The sequence below is a fragment of the Siniperca chuatsi genome, linkage group LG4 (genome assembly GCF_020085105.1).
Source record: "Siniperca chuatsi isolate FFG_IHB_CAS linkage group LG4, ASM2008510v1, whole genome shotgun sequence".
Taxonomy (NCBI): domain Eukaryota; kingdom Metazoa; phylum Chordata; class Actinopteri; order Centrarchiformes; family Sinipercidae; genus Siniperca; species Siniperca chuatsi.
Genome location: NC_058045.1, coordinates 21537357 through 21560658, shown reverse-complemented (window position 1 = coordinate 21560658; position 23302 = coordinate 21537357). Strand labels below are relative to the sequence as shown.

At 41.2% G+C, this 23302-nt stretch overlaps 1 protein-coding gene across 2 annotated transcripts in view; it reads right to left on the bottom strand.

The window, feature by feature from the left end:
* ccnd2a (cyclin D2, a) overlaps positions 1-23302 on the bottom strand; it is a 152757-nt gene that overhangs the window by 72157 nt on the left and 57298 nt on the right. Inside the window, exon 2 of one of the 2 annotated variants that reach the window (XM_044193075.1) lies at positions 20430-20656. The exons of the other annotated variant lie outside the window; for it this stretch is intronic. The gene's annotated coding sequence lies outside the window, so the exon portion shown is untranslated. The remainder of the gene's footprint in view (positions 1-20429; positions 20657-23302) is intronic. 2 annotated transcript variants of the gene reach the window in all.

Sequence of the window (23302 nt, the reverse complement as noted above, 5' to 3'; positions counted from 1 at the left end):
GGCACGGCCACCGGCAGCACTAATGTTAGAGACAGTGGTGCAGCCCCCAGGAAACAGCTGCTCCGCTATCAGTCACACTTACACCACAGACACGGGATAGAGTAAGTTACGTTTCTGGAATCATCTTTATATTGCTTAAGAACGTGTTTTATATGATTAAATAATAATGATGGGTGAATTAATTTTCTTGAGACTTAAGCATGTGCAAAATGTGAACTCAGTGATTTAGGAGCCAAGTTCATGCCTGCATTTCATCTGAATTAAAGCTTATGTCACATACAGCTCACATAGCCCACACTCATATTGTTTTGTGGGTTCTTTTCTGTTTTTGTGTGTGTGTGTCAGCTGTGAACAAGTTAACCACAGATCAACCAGCCAACAAAACAACAGTACAAAGCAGAGTCCAGGATGTGTTCAGTCAGACCAGTGGTAGATGAGGTTTAGACCAAGTCAAGGTGTTAAAGTGTGAAAAATACCGAATTCAAAACAGGGGAAAAAAAGCTAAGAGAAACCTGAAGGCACACAACACAAAGACATTCTCATCATGTGGAAACCGAGGCAGAGAGAATTTGAATATAAAAATAAAAGTCTAGGATATGAATCAAAATATAAACTTTACATACAGCAGCTTATGTGAACATTGAGCATCACAATCAATTTAATCATGGTAAAAAAAACTGTCTTTTCCATAAACATCGCATTCCCACAACTTTACACTTTCAGAACTAGAGCATGTCATTTCTAACATTGGTTTCTTTCTTTCTTTCTTTCTTTCTTTCTGTTCTCAAACTTTAAATTACTGTACATACTTTCAGGTCCTGGTTACTGTCAGGTCGCACCTTGTGTTTTCACTTTCTAGGCATTTAAGAGCAAAACCCCATTCTCCCTTACCTTTATGGTTTAAATAAAAGGACATCATCTTCTGTTTACATAGCTTGAATACAACCCTCAATTCTGCAAACTCTAAATTTTATAAAAAGAAACCTACAGATCAAAGGCTCCTGCTTCCAATGAATATTTTGGGGGCTAAAGCATAACAAAGTAGGTGGGGAAATTTACTACATGATTTATTCTGTATGAAATTACTCAAAATGAAACCTTATTTTCATTCATTTGAAATTGTTTATGCATGATGGACTGGAACTTATGAGATTAGGGTTCTTGGGGACTAATGACAATGCTTACGAAGACCAAAAAGAGTCAACAATTCAACCATTTAAAAACATGTTTAAGATATGTTAAAATCAACATATAAAGGACAACAAGCCACACAAGACACAGAAAATGCGTTATCTCAAACTTCAGTCAAGCATGTGTTGAAAATGAACCACCCTTCATAAAAAAAGAAAATTGGCAAATTAGGTCCTCCAAAGCATGAGACTGGAGCTTTACAATTAGAACCAGAGTTGATACAGGCCCCGGTGGCCTAATCTTATCAGCTGGGGTGGAGAGAGGAGAGAAAAAGGAGGGATGGCTGGTGTTATTTCCGTTGGCACTCTTTCACATCAGTGTTTGCAGTGGCATGGCCACTCCACATCAACCATGGCAGGGAAAGGTGGGCACTTATCAGTGTGAATAAAGTGCTTTAAACAAGGAACGTGACAACTTCAAAATGGAAAATAACAGTAAAAAAAAACACCAGTTGAGATATAAGTCATCAATGCTTTTATTATTTGAAATATTACCTGTGAGTAATGGATGTCTGTATCAATAATCAGTGAAACCTTCCAGTCTCATGCAAGCAAGCTTTTTAAAAGAGCTGTGTAGAAATTTTTTTAAAGCAAGAACAGCTAGTCATCAGTTAACGTGTATTTTATGGATAACACGCCTGTTCCTGGTGTTTCTTTACTCGAGAGGAACACATTCTTGGGAATATGGGGTCCTGGAAGGGCCACAGTTAATATCATGAGGGCAGGTGGGGAGAAGGGTGAAGCACAGCAGGGTTTGATATCATATGTCTTTAATGTCTGTCTGTCAGACATTCCTGCTTCCCAAAGGCCGATGTTCCCATCCATCTTCGTGCACACACTGTCTGCCATCTACCTACAACATGCACAATACCACATTTCTTTCCCCTGTCTTTATTTTTTATCCACACACACACACACACACACACACACACACACACGCACACATGCATAGACACAAACAGTCACAGTCATGTCCTCTCTTTCACTGATGGCATTGAAAAATAATACTAATGGCCAAAGTGCAGTGCCTCAACAATATCACTGGCCAGGCCAGATACTGAGTTCTAATACATGATAGCCACACACACAGATTATGTGGGGGAAAATATTTGTTAACAATCTATACTCGTACAAAAATCACTGTATCAGGTTGTTTGTGAATAATGTGCACTCCATATTTGAGTTTACATTACATTGTTGTGAAACACACTTGAAGAGTCCAACTAAACTACAGTTTCATTAAGCTGCCCCTCCCTCCTGTCTTTCCTTTCCTAAGCCTGTGTTCACCCCAGTATGGCCTCATGAAGGCCCACACCTCACTTCTGGGCTTCCTGGCTACTGATTGCAGCATCTCACTCACAAAAGGCAAAAAACAAGCTGCTGATTTCAGTACCAGGTACCATCTGGGTCTGGTTACCCAGCAGTGGAGGCAGTAGAGGAGGATGTATGTACTTAACTTAATAAAATCTGAAACACATATGCAATGTCTGGATGTCTTAATGAGTCCTGTTTGTGTTTTTGAAGTTTGAATTACAGGTTAGTTTAGCAAAAACAAGGAATTTACTGTTGTTTTCACATCAACATACTAGTATTTTTTGTTTCAAAGATACTCCACCCTTGGCTTATCAACATGTTCAAAATCAGTTGGATGAACAGTTAGCACAGGTATTTTACATGCTCTGAGGTATTTTGGAATTCGATGAATCATACCAACAAAGCACAGCTTCCCAACATTTTTGACCTCATAGAACAAAGCTTAGTCTAGTTGCGATGCCCTGTCATAGATTACATATGTCAATATAAAGATAAATATCACACACAATAGACATCACATTCAAAACAGAGTACATGCATACATACGTACAGCACTTGTCAGCATCACTCATTCCCAAAATGCACAAACACACACCGGCGCCAGAGTCGGCACATCTCTGAAGTATAATGTCTGCAGCCTTTTGTAAAAGATTTACTAATGACTCAATTTCATTATTACCCTACCTAATCATACTGTAAGCATCATTCTCACTGACGAACATATGAATAGCACTATACAATCTTGGCTACATAACAACATCCCTGTAGAGTCTGCACACGGCTCTATTTGCATTTGTATTGTATGTGGTATCAAAAAACAAAACTGAAACACTGTATCTTTACCATCACTTAAAATAACCAAATTATTAAATAATACTTTTCTTAAAGTGGCTGTTCTTCATTCCATAGAAAAATTATGTGGCAGTATGTGTGCGTGTGGAACAGAGAGAAAAAGTTGATAGAAACAGACAGACAGCAGTGGTGGTGCTTTCCTATGCCTGCACACTGTCCACTGTCCTCTCTGTGTGTCCGCTGGACCACCTTTATCTCCCAGTCATGCTGCTGGGTGACATTACTGTATGAAGGATGTCCTGGACAGAGCTGATAACACGTTCCTCATCACTGAGGTCATTTCCTTTACCCACAATGCATCTGGGCCAGCTGGTGAACTAGTTTGTGGGTTAGCAGTGGGGTCAACCTTCAAACCCTCAGAAAAGATATACACTGTGTCACGTAAAAATATCATACCTCTGTAATATGGAGTGGCTAATATCACTTTTTTTTTAATATCACAACTAGTTTGGAAGCCATCTGTGGTCCACTATGCAAGTTACACAAGTGTGATGTGGAAATGTGAAGCCTCCAACCTACATACAGTGGGAATGGACTTTTTCAGTGAAGTAGCAGACATCTTGTGTCCAGCAGTCAAACAATATTTGCATATTCATAGTTTCTGTATTTTTCAATCAAAACAATTATTTTGTTTTTCAACATATAGGACACAAGCTATTATTCTAAGCAGATTATTTTCATATGTCTTAAAACATATCTGGAGGGGATCTTTAAGTAACAGTTTACTTTAACAGAAATCAAGTGATGTTTTTCCTTGTTGTGAAGCAACATAGACTTCCTACCCTTTGCCCAGCTGCTGACTTGCAGTTTGCCTCAGCCAGGGACTACAAACACAGAACCACCTCTATAGCTCTCTCACTGATTATCTACATCATGGTTACCACTTTGAACAGGAAATACATTTAAATGCTAACAAATAAATTCATGTGCACAGTACAGCATGTGGTGCAGGTGAGGACTACAAACTATGTAGAGCTAATTGGATTGACTATACAGACTGTCGGATTGAACAGAGGGACATGGGAGGGTGTGTCTTTGAACATGAGGCCAAGCGTGGCCAGATCGCTTCTTAGCAAAAGTTTGGAGAGGAGCTGCTGCTGTTGGCTCTGAAAGGAGAAGCCCAGTCAGGATGGCCGAGGATGATTCCTCTTTTGTGCCATCTCTGTCACCTAATCAATTTTCTTTGGCAAGTCCTAAATAAAGTCATATAGTGGTACTAATGTTTTAATATAACGCCATGTGTCTGTGGCACAGTTATGGCCCCAGACCTCCTGATCCCCCCTTCTGTATCTTGATTCATTAGCAGGCTAAGGGGGCGACATTTGTTGTGCGGCTGGGCACAAATGAAGGGAGAGAAGATGAGCAAAGAAACAACAGAGAACAAGGGAGGGAGACAGGGAGGGATGGAACAAGCAGAATAGAGAAGTGAGTATAGAAAGAAAGACAAAGAAACAAAGAAAGAAAGAAAAAGAAAGACACGGTGGTCCGTCCATTTTACACACCATGCAGAAGAAAGGCATCATCTTTAAAAGCTTTAGATTTCAGGGAAGCTAGAGTCTGAGAAGAGGAAAAGTAATAAGAACAAAAAGAAGGATAGAGTGTAGAAGAAGGAGAAGGAAAGGATGAAGTAGAAGAAGCAAATGAAGATGACGAAGAAGAAGTGAAAAAGCAGCCCGTCTGAACAGCACTGCTGGGCTCAGCAAGTTAGTGATTACTGATTAGCCAGCTTGGTCCTGTAGGGAGGCCTGTCTGTCCTTGGCTTGGGAAAACAACATAAAAAGAGAGCCGGCTGTTTTGTGACGGGACTTGAAAGCTTGGTAGCTATCGGGAGACATTAGCCTTATCAATGGCCGGTCACTAGAGCCAGGCTATATGAAGCAACAAGGGCACTGCTTTTCCAGAAGGAGATAACCGACGCATACCTTGGCCCACATTTGCATGCACTGGGGCAACAGGCAGGCAGAGACACACAATATGACAGAAAGAAAGACAGGCATAAAAAAACCATAAAAAAAATCTAGTGAGGCTGGAGAGTGCAGCTTTGCCAACTGAGGTAATAATGCCAACCAGTCAGTCAGTGTGTCCTGTCCCATGCCCAGATGGGTGTGGCAACCTGGCAAGTGGAGTGCTATACTGTATGTAGGCCTGCCTGATGCTCCTTAAACCACGCCACCCTTTCTTCTACTGTCCTGCCTGTATTGGTTTTCTACATATATATTGACGGAAGTGAGAGGTTAACAAGTGCAATGGCACCTTTCAATCATTGAAAAGAACACCTTGACACTTGGTGTGTGTGTGTGTGTTTTTGGCTGGTTTGTGTGAGAGTTTTCCACTGGGTCGAGTCCACTAGTCCAATCTGTTGAACTTGGGTCAGTGGAAAAAGCAGCTTTGAAGGGACAGGAGGACTACAGTGAACTATGACAATATTAGAAAACATCAAAAGACTTTCTGGAAAGTTCCCTGTTTTTCCTGCATCACCACTGTACATAACACATTGGACCAGCCCACACACAAACTTGTGCACCAAGAGACCAACACACATACACACACACACACATACCCACACACCTTCTTCCCCTTTTTAGTGCTCTACTACCCCAACCCTCCCAGTATGTGTGTGCTGATTGATTTTTGTGGGGTAAGGCCATTTGGAACAGCTGCTGATAGACCTGCAATTCATCTGAAGTTCAAAGAGTGCTCTGGTCGGTCAGTGCCGTTTCTGTTTGTACTTTACTGAATGACAACGTCATCAGGCACCCTGCCTTGTCAACAGCGTGGGTGGCAGGGCAGTTAGTCCGTCTGTCAGTCAGTCACTTGTCTATCTGCTATCACAGTCACCTAATCAATGCAGTAGAGCCACAGAATGTCACTTTAATCCTTATATGTGGAGTTTTTAGTCTGGACTCTAATTTGGCCTGTAGTAAATGTAGTACACTTAATCTTATCATCATGGTTCCAACTTTGGGAGTGCCTTCAAATTAACTTGATTCTCCTTGATTCTACAATGAAGAATCACACACTACAGTCTAAAAAAGTGAAAGAAAATATTTATTTTCCTAATTATCCATACTTATTGTGACTGAGCTGGATAATCAGTCCATGAGTAAGTGAAGCAGTGATCAAGATCAAAGAGACGATGAATGAAAGTTGACAGAAGTTACCTGGGCATAATACACCTGCCGTTAACTAAATGCTAGCCAAATCCTGCTTGTGCCTGCTATGTTATGTTTGCGATATTTGCAATACACAAACATATGGAACACAGTCCAAAGCAACACACTCCACACTCTGGCGCCACTTTTCTGCATTTGCCCCTGTCTCTCGTTCTCTTGTGCTCTCCCTTGTTTTCTCTGTCGTCTTTGTCCCAGTTCTGACACCACGGCCTGCTTCAGATCTTGTTTTCCCCTCTCTCAGCTGACTGGCTGGCACACCTTTCAGAGGACAAAGTCCCTGAGTGAGAAAACAGAACAAAACACGCGCACGCACATCGGCGCACCAGTGAACACATGTAATCATATGCAAACACAGGCATGCACACTGGGATGCAGACACATCTTACACACAAACCAATACACAGATGAATAAACGCACAGAGAGGCAAACCGGCTACACACACACACACACACACACACACACACACACAAGCACACACTTCCAAAGTCCTCCAGCGTCATGCCTTCCCACCCTACACTTGATAAACCCTTGTGTGAGCCTGACAAAGCAGGAGAGGGCACTCAGCAGCCTTTGAACACTGGAGCAGGTTGCATAAGACAACTCAGTGCAACACTGGACTGTAGTGTACTGTACCCAGTACTGTATGACTCAGACAAAACTTTCAAGGATTTACATCTAAATGGGTTTGCAATTTCACTTTAATACATTGCTGTGAAATTATGCATTACGATCATTAATATGGCTGTCAGTGGTATTTACACTATCTAGATCATTTTTGTAGTTCTACAGCTCAATTGTTCACATACAAATCTGTTCCATCTGATGCTATATTAGGTAATCAAGTCAGCTTAATTTGAAGTGTCTGATTCTCAAAGCTGACAGGACAGATGAAACAGACTGGGGGGGGGCATGATTTAGATTTGAAATTATTCACATTCCATTGCATCATACAATACAAAAGAGAAACAAATGTATCTGCACCATGTAGTACTGTTTCCGCTGAACAATAGTAGATGAGTAAATGTCAAAATCAAGGAAACAGCAATGTGAACGGCATGGGTTACACTGACATTGCATGGTCAGGTCCCCTCAACAAGGTGAAGTAAAAAGAAAGTGTTATTCTATGTTTTGACTACGTTTTGAGTTTCTGATCAGGAAGGTGGCTTAGCAGTTAGTCAGCAGTTAGTAGTTTACATGTTTCCTTTCAAATTCCAAAGACACTTCTCAGGTGGATAGGAAACTCCAAAGTTTAAGACCTGTTGGACTGCGAAAGCAATGGATATTAGCATATGCTGCATCCCCCTGTAACCCTGACAAGGATCATGTTGGAAGAGAAACTAGAATGAATGACTGACATTGTCTTGAAGTTAAAAATGCAGAGTGTCAGCTATAATTTGAGGGTATTATCAGCCCTATCAGGTGAACAGCAAAAGAACAACAACACTGGTGTCCCCAAGTCTGAGCATTAAAATATTCTAATTACAACTTTTATGCATGTGTGTCTATGACAGCACATAAATCGGTAGACAATTCAGAGTACATGGCTTATGAAAAGAACTCCATGCAAAACCAAGCGGTGAGGGGATAACTGATCACCGAACGGTTTGAAAAACCTTCAAGTTATCTCTAGCAGAAAGAATGGCCACATTGAATACTTATGCCTTCTCTACACTGGATGCAACTCTGGTAGAGACAATTGTGCAAAGAACACAGTTTACTCAGTTCTGTGAAAAATATTTAGTAATGAATACTTTTCTCTCATATTTACAACACTGACCCACATCAGGGAGACTAAAAGTTAGAATATCTTGGGCTCCGATGCTTCAATTTCTTTTTTCTTTCTTTTTTTTTTAAAAAAAATGTCTCTTGTGAGACCCCCAACTTCATGGTTATGCAATACTAAATCACTTGAGTACCCCCTTTAAGTAGCCAAATCTTTTCTTCTAAGAATTCTGGCAAAAATAGAGTTTTAAGCAATACATTATGAATTGCAATACACTGGCTGCGAAGAACCTTTTGTGGTAGAGCAGAATCATGTGTAATCATTTTGGTTAAATTTGAGTGAAAAAAATGAAAAAATTCACATTCTTTAAGTATAGTCATGTTAACTTTTGCAGGGAATAGCCAAATCTCAACACAAACTGTAAATTGTGTTGTATTATTTAGAAGCATTTTAATAGTCACACTTTACTGGAAGCATTTTGGCTGTCATACAGATTATGCAGGACTAAGTTCCTAGTGTCTACATCCATAAGGAATGAATGGAGAAGTTGTTGAAGTTCAAAGCGGCAGTTTCCATCCCTGAAGAGAAAACCAGAGCGCTCTGTTTGTCATTGATGTCATCGCCAGCAAACCACACTTCAAACTGGTAATAAGGCAGCAGGGGTATTCACTCCAAAACACAGAGGGCCTTATTTGTTCAAGACGCACACCCCGCGTGTGCCTCCATGCTTCTACCGACACTGTGTGCTAATGGTTCCCACATCAGACTCTCTCAGTAGCCTCAGTCACATATGACTGCCATGCGCCGCCATCTCCATCTCCATCCACCTCACCTCACCTCCAACAGGCTCGGTCAATTAGTACATAGCATGGAGAGCCCAAAGCAGGCTTCTGAAGGGGCCTCCCAGTGGGGGATGTGAACAGACTGGCTGAGGAAGCAGAACTGTACTTACTGAAAAGCACATTTGGGATGCACTGATACTAATCTGACTTTAATTTAACCGGCAGAATGGGGATGTGAGTGTATGCATGTGTGCTCATGTGTGTGTATAAAGCTAGGGGTTTGTGGGAGCCCCGCATCGAGTAATTGAGACCGTATTCTCAAACAGCCCAGACCAGATCTTGACTCAATCACGTCTGGCCCCATGGATGGGGTAGACCAGGGTCTACATCATTGTTTGACAACGTGTATGCTGCAGATTGATTTTCTGGTTCTAGTGGAAGGGGGAAAACGGATGTGAAAGGGTACAAGATTATGCATCATGAGGAAGGAAGTACAGAAAAGCGTAGCATTTGGACCATGTGCTGCACTCTGCATTGAGATTTTTCTTTTCCTTTCTCCTTTCATTACCACTTTATCAAATCAAACGTTAGTTATGATGTTGTCTTGTAGTTCTAACTAAAAGAGGGTGGGATGTGAAATTAATTTAAAAATATAAATAATAAGTGATGCAGAGGTGGTGGGCATCCAGGGGGTGGATAGAGAGAGCTAGGTGGTGTGTGAGTGAGGCAGGGAGAGAGTAATCAATGGTGGTCTGGTAAAACTGGGACTGCAGTCTGCTGCCTTCATCTCCTATAGAAAAGAAACAACTCTTCAACAAATTCTTGGCACAATGAAACCGCTAATAACTTCTAACTTTTTTATGATTATTTAGTGTTAATCTGAAACAGCTGCTCAGTTTCTTTGTCTTCCTTTCCTATGGGGCACTTGCGAAATGACATGATTACCTTCTTTGTCTTTCTGGCTTTGCTTAAAAAACAAAGACCATTCTAGTTTAGTTAGTGTTTTGTTGGCTGAGTTTTACAGGACAGCCTCCTAAACAGCATGAGACAGCTATGGAAACAGTAACACTAAATGCTGAAAGAAGGTACTTGCAGTACTGCTGCAAGCTGTTCATATATTCCCAGAGTATCTATGTTTACACCAAGCAATACCATTGTGACTATTGAGGAATACTGATGTGGTGTCTATGTGTTGCTATATGTTGAATTACTGTACATTGCATGTTTTATTCGCATCTTTTTAAAGCAGTTTTTTGCAAGCTTGAAGTCTTAAGGATGGGTCAGAAATGATTGTTTCGGGGCGCCCCGGCGGCTCACCTGGTAGAGCGTGTACCAGTCCTTGCCACAGTGGCCTGGGTTTGATTCCAACCAGTGGTCCTTGCTGCATGTCATCCCCTCTCTTGGCCCTCCTTTCATGTCTATCTCTACAGCTATCAAATAAAGGCAAAACTGCCACAAAAAAAAAGATCTTAAAAAAAGAAGAAATTATTCTTTCACAAACTGAGGAGTGCTATTTTTAGCAATTATATGTTGACCTCTAACAAAATCAGAAAGTCAGATAATACATTTAGCCCAAGGACAATGTTATTTATTGCTCACATACAGTATGTGGTGCTACAGTTGATAGATTACTCACTGATGCACCTGAACTGAAATTTGATTTCTCCTCACATTCTGCGTAAGGATATATAACGTTAAACTTCTGTATAGCAGACGAACGTTGATACAAGTTTCCCCCCCCCCTTTTTCAATAAGCCTACATTGGCTGATTAGAGTATAACGTGGAGACAGACAGGTCTTAAGCTTTCATTTACAACATTAAACATTTGGGAGGACCCGTTGTGCTGTTAAATTTGTTTTCCACATGTGAAATTGAAGCTAGCAAGCTAGGCTAACAATCTCACATTTGGAAAGTGTTAACATTAGCACTGATTCCCACTAGAAGTTCATGTTATTTCAACACCTGCTGAGTCAACGGCAGCTCCTGCACACTCAGGGCAACATTTACTAAGGCCTTTGCCTGTGACACATTCTACCCAAAACACGTGCTGTATTTATCAAAATGACGCACCAAGCTTGAGTCGCAGTTAGAGTGTAATTTGTACAAGTGTCTGCAAGGTGCGCCTCCCTCATCATTGCATATGCATTTAAGGGAGGAAATAATAGGAGGAGACATGATGATTAGAGGATGAACAGAGGATGATTATTTATTCCGCTGGATTTACTGGGGTCAGTTTCTTGGGAAAATTCTCTGCCTCGGGAGGCGTAAACACAGCACTGATGGGACTTACAAAAGCCACAAGGAAGGTTGTAGTGGCAGAAATAAACGTGCAGTAAATATAGTCTTGTATACAACTACAAACTGATTATTACAAACAAACATGAAGCAGGCTTATATAAATTAACACAATATTGGATTACTGTAACACAGTTTTCTGAGAGTCATTCACAGCACAAATGTTGAAATTGTCCGGACCTAGAAATACTTGGGAACTGTGTTTGATGACAGATTGAGATTTAGTGATACAGATGTCATTGTGATAAAGACTCAGCAGCGTCTATACTGTCTGCGTAAACTAAACTCCTTTGGAGTATATCAAAGAATATTGACAATGTTTTATTCTTTTTTTATTGAAAATACTATAACTTTTTCATTTATTTTTCATTTATGAGTAAATTCATTTATGTGTAAATTAATTGTTTATGTGCACATTGTTTGCATTCTCGCTGCTTATAATTGCTCCTTGGGGGACAAATAAAGTATTTCTGAATTTGAATTGAATGAACAGTGGACGATGTTGTGGTTTGTGTTCATCAAACTTGAATTTGACCATCAATGAACTGTAAAATCACTACAGACTGCAACTAAACATTTCCTTATGTTAAGACATTTAAGTGTGTTTGGCTGCATTTACCTCAGCATTAACATCCATATCAACATCATCTCCATGTATGTGTCCCTATCATATCCCTTCATCTCCTTTTTGTTTGCCATTAATGTGTTTATTGCCTCCTAATGTATTACTAATGATATATATGCTAAAGATTATACTATCATAATTTTATGAGTAATATTTTGAGTAATAGTAAGAGTTTTTCTCATGTGGAGTTGAACCACAGCAAAAGGAAATGTTTAGTAATCAAGATCACTACACTACTCGCAGAGTACGTCTTGAAGGTTTAGTATCACATGCAGTCCAGGAACTGACTGCGTAATGAGTTGCTGTCTAAGCAAATCCGATGCTGCATACACACAGATTGTGGTCGCAAACTCAATGACAACTGCATATATCTGGCCCTCAGTGTTGCGTTCGTTCCGTATCATAAAAAGCAAGGGGTCTAGCTGCAATTAGCTGTCTCTCTTTACAAAGAAAACTTACATTTCTTCTGTTTGGCAAACTGAGACACAAAGAATAGTTACGTCTGCTAAGGAGGTTATGTTTTCAGCCAGTTTGTCTGTGTGTTTGTTGGTATATCTCAAAAACATGTCAACAGATTTTAATAAATTGCAGACAGACAAGCCATCGTCCAAGTGATTTGTTTTTGGTCTGGATCTGGATCAATGTGTGGATTCACCAATTTCTTAACATTGCGAGATTTTGTATTTGTGAACATTTTTGACATTTTTTTCTCATGAACTACTGTACTTGGATGAAAACAATCAAATACTTGTCTATGTGTAGTCCTATGCAGATCTGGATCCAAATACATTAAAACTATCTATTATTATAATAAATTTAAGAGATCGTTCCGTCTCTGTGCAATTACAGTATGCACGCTCTCTCTCTCAGAAATTTCTAGTTGCATCTGTTTTTGTTTTGTTTTGTTTTTTCCGATGCCATCGCCATAGCAGAGTAATGTTGGGTTTTTTTTTTAAAGGAAGTGAAGTGCTTAACAGCTCACACTTTCCAGCGAGTTTCTGGAATGTTTGATGTAAGCATAAAATTAATGGCGTGCAACAATGAAAATATGTCTTACATAGCAACTCAGTGCTGTTGATATATTTGAGCAATGTCTTCTCTTTATAACAAAACACATTTTCAAACAATTAGTTGAACTGACAGCACTATTAGCATGTTGTATTTTAATGTTACCAGATTTAGTGCAATTATATTGACACAATAAAGACACTTTTCCTCTGGGTTCTTAGCACTCACCACTTATCCATTATCTGATGTCAAACACATGATCAAAACCAACACACAACATGGTTTGAGTTTCACATCTTTAGGGATCATCCCACACTAGCTGGGAAACTGAATGTGCGTGGGTGGGTGTTTCATACTTCCAGTTTAACTGCTATACTACCTGTAGGCCTAGGAGTTTTTGTTCTCTCCTGACTTTGATCTTTGCTCCATTGTGGCAGAATGATTGACCTCAGTCAGACCTGATAAAACATTCCCCACCTACAATTATTCTTGCAATTCACATGAACACTTTATTCACAACAGGATGATCGCGAGAGTCATATAAATTCTCCATTAAATCCAGGCATTGTATCACATTTCGGCTGCTGGTTTAGAAATTGCAATTTCCCTTTGCACTGCAGGAATGCACCACAGATGCAAGTACTCAGCAGGATAATGTATACAATATGAAACCAAAAGAAACAAACTTATTATACGGACCTAGTTACCGGTTTTACGGGAAGTTAATTAAAAAAAGAAAAGAACCCAAAAACCTACAAACGGTAACAAAGATAAGATGTGAATGAATGTATGAATGCATGACTTAACGTTTTCATAATGTCAAGCAACATATGAATACAGTTTTCCTTAACCGTGACGTCAGATTATTTTACAACAAAATACCATAACATCCTGAATGTGCTGTACACTTTTTTCGTTACTCAAGTCGTGGGTAGCTGTACTAAAGGCGGTACAGATCTAACGCGGTGGCCTGGGGCAGATTAGATCCAATTCCACTTTGTTGCCGAGGCCTGCATTTATTTTCTGACATTTACCAACATGGCCCTTGTGGAGGAGGCCCCTCAATCGGAGTCTCCGAAACCTATCAGCGGACGAAGAAAGGAAGGGGCGACTTTAGACGGCAAGAAAGAGCCAGAGAGCATCTGACTTCCATTGCCGAGCTCAGCTTGTGTGTTCCACTTAGCCACTGGTATTTTGAGGAGATGCACGGCACTGTTACCAGAGCCCCACACTCAAACACTCATGATGTCATTGAGGTTCTATCATTACAGGCTACAGATGATACTGTTTCGGGCCGGGTTAGTTCCCACGCCTGTTTATGCAAATATTACTTTGGAAGCAATAATGCAAAGAGGCTTTCTGGCTGACACTTAAGTTGTGTAAGGAAGGAGAAAAGAAAAATCTAGAGGGGGAGATTCAGAGAGAAAAAGTGAACCTCAAGACAAGACTTCCTGATTTTTTTTTATTCCTCTAATGTTACAATCCATTTAGCAGCATCTGTCTGAGAGCCTCTTCAGTCCTCAGAGAAGTTTCAAAGGCAAACAGAAAGCAATGAACTAGTTCCTGAAGCTCCTGTTGAACAAGTGAAGTCTTTGGTGACAGCTCACGTTTCCTTTCTGCTGTAATTGTAGTACCTTCTGACTCAACTGACCAATCCTTAACAGCGATCATCATCTGTAATACACAATACACAAGATATGCATAGTGAGCACAGCAATGTCCCCCCCCAGCTGGCTATTACAGGTTTACAGTATAAGTGGGTGTTAACTTCCAGATAAGCTCAACTGTACTGCACCGCATTCATAATGTGGACAAGCAGCTTTCTTGAAACATCTGAGCACTTGGAATGAATTCTTCACTTAAGATAAGGAGTACAGGTAATCTGGTCCAAATAGGCCATCTGCTGTTCCCACAGTCAACAAGAGAGGCTAATAACATGCTGCATCCAATCAGATTGTACCAGAGTCAGCCGAGATAAAGGCAAAGCAATAAAATGAAACAATCTGGTGCTTTGACACTACAAGCAAGAGAGCTTGCTATTTCGCTGCTGGGCTGGGGGCAGGAATGTGCTCTTTGAACCAGCTTTATTTAACAGCGGAGCAGCATGCGCACAGCACGCCCTGAGTCTCCGAGCTGGCCCAGGGACCGTTTGCTCCTGGCGTGGGCACGTCAGACGTGGGGCCACCGGGTCAGGGAGCTGGCATCCTCACCCCTGGCACAAGTTGCTCCCCTCAGGGGCGTAGGGGCTGACACCGGGCTCATGGGGAGCACCAGACAGACAGGGGCCTACCAAACAGCTTGTGACCATAACCAACAGTGGCAGAGAACAATGAATGCAATTATTTACAAGAACACAGTCCAAGTCTCTTTTAGTCTCTCCCTATTACGCCTGTTTACTGCCACTCTCCTTTTGCTGGGCAGCATGGAGGGGCTGTGACCCTGTCAGTACAGTCGTCAGCAGGACGTTTTCATAGTGCCTAGGGCTACCCTGCTATTCATGCTCTATCACCATCAGGCCTGATCAGTGTCCAGCTGCAGCCTCTTTCCTTCCAACTGCACATTTTGATGAGAGGTCAAAGGGAGACACATCAAACTGAATTGAGCAGATCTTTTCAAGCTCTGTGCAAGAGAACATTTTTATTAAACTGCATGCAAATTAATAGGGTTTTCTTTAGGTACAGTGTTGAGGTAATGTGGAAAAGATCCGCCAAGGCTTCAAACAATAACAGAGTGGTGAATCATTACTTTCATGCACCATTAGGAAGGAATTTCTCTTTCTATTGGTTTTAACTGCTGAGAACCTGGTACAGACCAACAAGTTTCTGTCAGCACATGGCTGTGAGTGGTAGGGAGGAGCTGAGACCTGAGTGGGCAGAAAAGTCTTCCTAAGTACAAATACTATATATTTAGCCTCATAAAATAGAATCATAAAATAACATTTCATGTAATACTTTTTAATAGGAGATATTTTTAACACAGTACAACCAATGAATGGTGTCACTGATTGAGATTAATTTGCTAACTGAAAAGACAGAACTTTTTCTATGACTATTAACACCCCTCAGAGGTTAAACCCAGCAATACATTTTCCAGTCAGAAGCAGCTGCTGTCTGTTGAACTGTATGTTTTCCCAACATCTACAGACTCCCACTGCTTTTTCAGATCTGCTCAAATCAGCTTGCAGAGACATCCTGCTGCCTCATAAATATTCCATCGTTACAAGTAATGTGCATTTTCTCCTCTCCTGACTTATGACACTGTGTTCACTGCCCAAAATTCAATCTCAAGAAATCTCTGCCTGTCTTCACCTAGACTTTTTATCCTTTGTCATACTTTTATTTTTGCATCATCACTGTCACCAGGATCAGTGCACAATAATAGAAAACAGTCACACTAGAAATATGTAACTGGCAGCATGATAACGTCCTGTTAGAAAAACAGCAATATTATACTGTTCAGTTTAAATTATTAATTTATCCAAGACTTTGTAATGTATGTCAGTGTATGCAACTTTGTGACTTGGTGTTTTTAATGTACTTTTGAAAAAGGGAAGCTCGTGATATTAGAGATGAATAAGTACATCTAGAGTGGAACAGGCAGTTGAATTGATGATTATGGGAAATATATTGGTGGGTTTAAATATGTCTAAGATTTCATCAAACTTTGTTTATCTTACAGAGCCTGCTTATTTTTTTTGTGGAACTCAGTAAAAACAAAAAATGACGAGCCTCGGTGAAGCTGCATGGAATCTACCAATGCGTGATCTTCTTTTTCAAGTTCAGTAACTTTTAATGGCTCTTGTGTATGCACCTGGCCTGCACAGTTAAGTGAGCACTTCCTCTGTTGTTTTGTGTTTTTAGATATTTCATTGCTAATAATGGTGAGAGAGATAAGATACAATTTAAGATATCAAACAGGCCCAGTGAGTAAGAGGGCGATAGATTGGCATAAATCCAACTAAGTTTTTGTTGTTTCTTAATTTTCCCCCTCAATCTAATACTCATCAAGGAGAATGCATCTTAAAATATAGTATTATAGAATATATTATAGAATATAGTATTGTCTGTCAGATTGAAGAGGAAACACCTCACCTGCTGTAATGACTTCATTGTGACTAAGACCCCAGTGGAACATGATGGCTTCCCTGTACCCTCCACACTGAACCAAATCCAGCTGAGCCAACAACACATACTCATTGCAGAAGCTAAAGAAGAATAATAGCTCCCACAGTTGTACAGTAAATGTACAATCCTGCTATACATGCAAACACAAAAGCATACATGCACTTTCTTTCATACACACACACATACACAGAGGGACACACTTGCACACATACAGTAGATACAGTGAGTTCCATTCTTCTTTTCCCCTGTGGCTCTTGGCTGTGGCCCTTTAGGAGTCTCCAGATGAAGAGAGCATGGAGTGTGGCAGAGGGTCCTTCCATAAACAATAAACAACAGTTATCTTGTGTGCGGCCGTCTGTGTCAAGAGGCACATGAAGCCAAGCCCAGCATCTGAGAGGCGTCTGCTCCTCTTTCCGCCTTTGGTCTTGTCTCTTTCAATGGCTTATAAAAGTGTGGATGTGTGTGTACACCCAAGGGTGTGTGCCTGTGTTCACAGCACAGCACAGGGCTCCTCTGTATTGTATTCTGAAGCTGGCTGGAAGTAAAAAGGCAGAATTAAGAGTTGCGGGGGCAAGAGAAAGGGGGCTGCCAGCACACTGCAGAACTGCAGGGAGCTCACCCAGATCCCAGCTGCCCAGGACTGGCTGAGAGCTTCAGGCGAATGCCAGGCTTCCTCGGCCCTCATGGAGGTGGGCCAGAGAGAGTGGGAGGAGTGGGAGGTATACGTCAGAAAAAAATGCCAAAAATAATGTCTCGGCCTATATAAAGAAGGCCTTTGGAGATACAGTGCTGACATACACAAGAAAAACTCAATTTGTTGGCAGGTGGGAAACATCAGGGGCATTTTTTTCAGTTCTTTTCACAGAGAACAAAACAGAGTTTTCAAATAATAATTGGTTATATAAGGTATATAATATTTTATGAAGCACTGGAACATAGAACCAAACTTCCTGAGTAGCCCAATGAAATGGTCTTCCAGTATTGGTGGCCTGAATGCCTCTCCTTCTCCACAGGGGCTGGCAACACAGTGGAAAACAAAGTTTATCTGGAACTGTTTAATGCATTATTTGTCTAACAATCAAGGAAGCGAGTTTATTTTGCAGATAATTATAGCTTTTGTTGTGTCGATGGCCAAGATAAGCCAGAGTTCCGAACCATTAACTGGTTGTGCTTTTTCTGGCAGCATTGAGTTTGTAATGCAAAATGCACTGTTAGAGCCCTGGCAGCAAGCTAGAAGACCACGACATTAGGGGGTAGGGCTCCTTCCACTGCACAATGCCAATCAATCATTCAGTCAATCATTCAGTCAATCAATAACGTCTTCAAATAAAACAGTTGGGATTTTTCAGTGTTACACTTAATAGTTCTTTAATTTAACATGAGATATTTATCACCACAACAGTTCCCACCCTCCTATCTCTTGATCCGCTTACATCAAATAACATGACTCAATGAAAAATTGAGGCCATTAACTATACAATATTCAAACCATATGTAAAACCAATGTCTGATCTGACTCCCACCACACACTGAGAGGACTAATGCTGTACAACCGTGCAAAGTGGAATGTGGGCCCTGAGAGTTGGGGCTCTACTGTAAGCAGTAATAATTACAGCTCAGGCAAGAGCCTGTGGAAATCCCCCGACTGGTCTAGACACTTTTGCCCTCTGAGCTGACCCAGGAACCGACCGGGGCGCTAATCACGGCACTTGGCAGACAGCAGCATTTTTCCATAGGTCCTAAGAGAAAGCCCTTCCTCTACAGAGGCAGGTAATCACAACAAGAGCACATCCCGCCCCAGTGGCAGGCCAATGAATGCACGTCTGCTTTGTCCGCTCCAGGAGGAGTTAGGAGACTATTTCTGTGCTTCTGACAGAAACAAATAACCCCTGTGTCACCCTGCCTGTCAGCCTGACTGCCTGCTAGGGAGCTAATGTGGGTGGTGTTCGTCATTGTGCGCTCCCACCCCGGGGCCAGTGACAGGAAGTGAGCTTCACTATGACAAGGGAGAAACCCATAAACATCTACAGGCTGCTTACTCACTAACACTATATAAGGGTGATGGGAAACTCAATAATGAAGTGTTGAAAGTTCAGGAATGGGACTGTATGTGGCATCATTGGCATTTTAGATCCTCTGAGTCAACAGACTAAAATCTTTGGTACATTTGGAAAAATAAGAGAAAGAAAGAGTTATACTGTATATTTAGTCTTCTGGTGGTCTCCATTCTTTTAATACCTCTAATTTCCTGCCCTACACATTTACAGAATTACTCCAACCACCAGGGTCCCCAGGTTTGCTTCCCGTGTCAAAGTCCTGACGTACGCTGCCTGCGTTTTCCATAGCTGAACCTTTTCCTTTGGACACCTGGACTATAATTGTCATATCCAGAGGGGGCCATTTGGATGCGTGTCATTGCCACTGCTGACACGCTGTTCTCTCTGACATCTTGCATTTGAGAGAGAGATGCATTTGTTGGACATTTTGTTCCATTACTGTGAGGAGATGGAGTGTGAAAACATCCTATATAACAACCGTACATATCTATTGCATTGATGAAAGAAACGCTTGGTCCTCTGTTGTAGTACACATTTTACGTTCTAAAAAGTGACATATTGTTGGGTATTGATTTTTTTGAGTTTGGCACTGATTAATAAATTAGAATAAAATATTCAAATGTATAACAACATCAAAAGCTACTACAGCTTACATTTAAATTGTAGAAATTGGTAAATCTGCACCACATTGTCCTTTCGGTTGGACGCTATAGGTGAAAATCTTAGCAAAGCATCACAGAAGTTGTTTATTTCACAATGAGGAGCTGAAACATTGGATGATTTTACACCGTCTGCCAACAGTTCCCACAGTCTAAACAGGAGGTCCCAATTTCAGTGGCCACCAAATAGTTTGGTGACATAAATGTGGAGGACTTGGTGACAGATCTCATGCCAGACCACTTTTCCTCTTCTCCACAACTCTGAGTGATCTGAGTGATAAATGTACTTAAGCACAGCCCGATGGAAAAATTTCATTTCCTCCCAAGCTGAAAGCCAGAGACAAACCCAGAGCAGGTATAGAGCTCAGGTGGCGTCTGACTAGAGATTCTTTCTTTCTGTTTTTCATGCACACACACACACACACACACACACACGCGCACACATATATAGACGATCTATTGGAGGTACCACATCTACACACAGCTGTTCTTTTAACTGACAGGGACTTAACATTCAACAACCACAGGAGGACGTGCTCAGTGGCAGGACAAGGTGACCAGTTTACAATCTCCAGGCTATATAATCAACACTTGATACGTTAAAAGATAAAGTCATGTGACTTACATTAAAAGCTTGGACAGGTAACAGGTGGGCTCAGGTCTTCACTGGTCATTTCAGCCATGTTTATAATGTCATTCAGGTGTGCCAAGAAAGACCCTGACCCAAGCATGAGATCTTATGTAGGGCCACAACAGGCTTTCTGGTACTGCTTCTTTCTGCTTTGCATCGCATCATTCCTCTTGTCTTCATAAATGATCTCTGAGGAGAGTTTGATTTCAACATCTGCATGGCTGTATGTGATAAAAGAATAGAGAGAGCAAATTTATAATACAGAATATATATATTTTCTTTTTTATTAGTACGTGTGTTTGGGTCATGCTTGCAACAATGCGAGTGCCTCTGTGTACATCCTCCTCTTCCCCTCAGCCCTGTGGACTCCCAATGCCCACAATGATCTAGTCTCTCTTAGCTAGACCCATGAGGCCTAGCCCACCCTGGCATTGGCACTGGCAGAGCCAAGCTGACAATTATTATCTACCTCACTGCCCTTGCTAGCAAGCTGACGGGAGGAGCAGCATTTGTCTGGCTAGACTATACAGTATCTGTCTGCCTGTGTAGGGTCAAGGAGTGCATCCCGATCCCCCCTACCCAATATTAGACAAAATCAAACTAATCTATTATAAGTCTGATTTATAAGTCTGGAAACACTAGTGACACAAGTATGGTGAATGCTTGTCTAAGAAAGTGCTAATTTCCACAACTTTTGTGGAAATCAGAAAAAAAAGCTAAACTGCTAATAAACAGAGACTGAGATCTACACAATGTGGCAGACGTGTGTTTGCAGGAAACCCCACTCTAACTGACAAGGGCTGTGGTGAGAGTCATCCTGGAATCTTCTGATAATGTGGCTCCTCAAAATCCTCCTCCACCTGTCCTCTCATTACTAACTGGTGTTCACCCACCACAATCCCTCACAGTCACCACCATCATTTTTATTGTCCCAGACAGCAAGCAGAGAGAGTTGTTCCTTCCTGAAATAAACTACTGCTGCATTCAATTTGACAAGTTCATGCAACGTCATTGTACACCTTTATGACTCAACCACAAGTGACAAACCGATCTGGTTCTGGCAGAGCCAGAAGTTCTTCCTTTAAAATGACTAAATTCTGACTTTTTGCAAGAACCATCATCTCTACCACAGTCACCAAAGACGAGCTAGCAGCTTTTGCAAGACCTTTGTGACTCATCAGAGAGAATGCAGTGCTGAGGATAGAGCAGGAGCAGGCGGTAGGCAATACTATAGAGAGAACAATAAAATGCAGATAATGATAGATATGGCCTGTGACACAGATGGGCCAGGACTGTTTTAGATAGACACCCTCCTCACCAGTCTGAAATTGCAGAGTTGAAGAGCGCTCTCTTGAAGGAAACATGACTGGAACTGAAGGATCAAAGAGAGAAGACTTATGGACTTACATTATAGCCTACAGATGGTGCAAACTGGTGTTTTGGTGTGGTGATGCAGATGACTGTGTACAATAATTCATACTCTCAGTCATATGTGGAAATGGTTTTGTAAAATCTATTTTTGACAGCATTTTTCTGTTGTTTGTCATGTAACCTTGTGTGCCTCATTGCTAGTTCCATCCACTGGTACTTGACAGTTTGGCCCAAACTATTAATAACTAAAGAAGTGACCAACACTCTTGACTCCTGAACTGGGAATGATCAAACATTTGGGAGTTAAAAATAAACACATTAGCTGCACATAAACGTTTTTTTGAGGCGTGTTACGAGTATTATTATTATTATTTTTAGAGGTTTGGGACTGTGGTGAGGAGTGGGTGGCCCAGCCCTGACCCCAATTCATCTCAGTGAGATACTGTACAGTAGGCTAACTTGTTGCGGGACGTTCAAAGGCGCATCCAACATGAAACATGAAACGCACAGCACATACACACACACACACACACACACACACACACACACACACACACACACACACACACACACACACACATACAGAGGTCATGTAACAGGCTACCCATGGTTGCAAGACTGGTTTGTTGACCACTTATCCATCCATCTGTGCATACATCCACCTTGAAAGTGATTCTGGTTAAGGAAACAGATGGAAAGCAACAGGCAGACAGACAGATGAAGAAAAGTGTGTATGGCACACCATATCACACTCCCTGTCAAAGACAAGACAGACAATTAATTTTGTCTTAACTATCCTTCCTTCTACAGCTGCCCTGTTTTTCATGCACAATTGATGATCAATTGCTGAACTGATGCAATGGAAGAGTGTATCTTTGAGTATGATGGAAACAACTGAAGCTCCTTCTGTCTGTTCAGTAGTTCAGCTTCAGGGCAGGAAAACCCTGGTCAGATTTTCCATGGGGAATTGCAGGAGCAAAATGTGGAAATTAGGGACTGATACATCAGAAATCTGTCTCTTGGGGCGACCTGGTAGCTCACCTGGTAGAGCGCGTGTCCCATGTACCTTACCACTCTCTCTGTCATCCCCCCCTCCAACATTTCCTGTCTCTCTTCAGCTGTTTCTATCAAATAAAGGCAAAAACCCTTTAAAAAATGAAATTTGTCTCGTCTCAAAGACTTTTTAGATATAATTCATTCAACTGTAACCACACTATGTCAACCAGAACATTTGCTGAAAATACAACTACACAAACATCATTTGGGTCCACAAATGTCTCCAATTCATAAAGATGCAACACCCTTGATAACCCTTCCTGTCTCCATCTACAATCTTTTAGAGCTGAAACATCAAAGCTTGGAACAGTGCCACATTCTCAAAGTCCAAATGATCACTTGTCTCAGCTTGGATGTGATCCTAGAAGTTTTTGACATTGATGTCAATGAGACAGGCTGGCTCATTCAGACCAACTCACTCCTTTCTGGCTCAGCTCTCT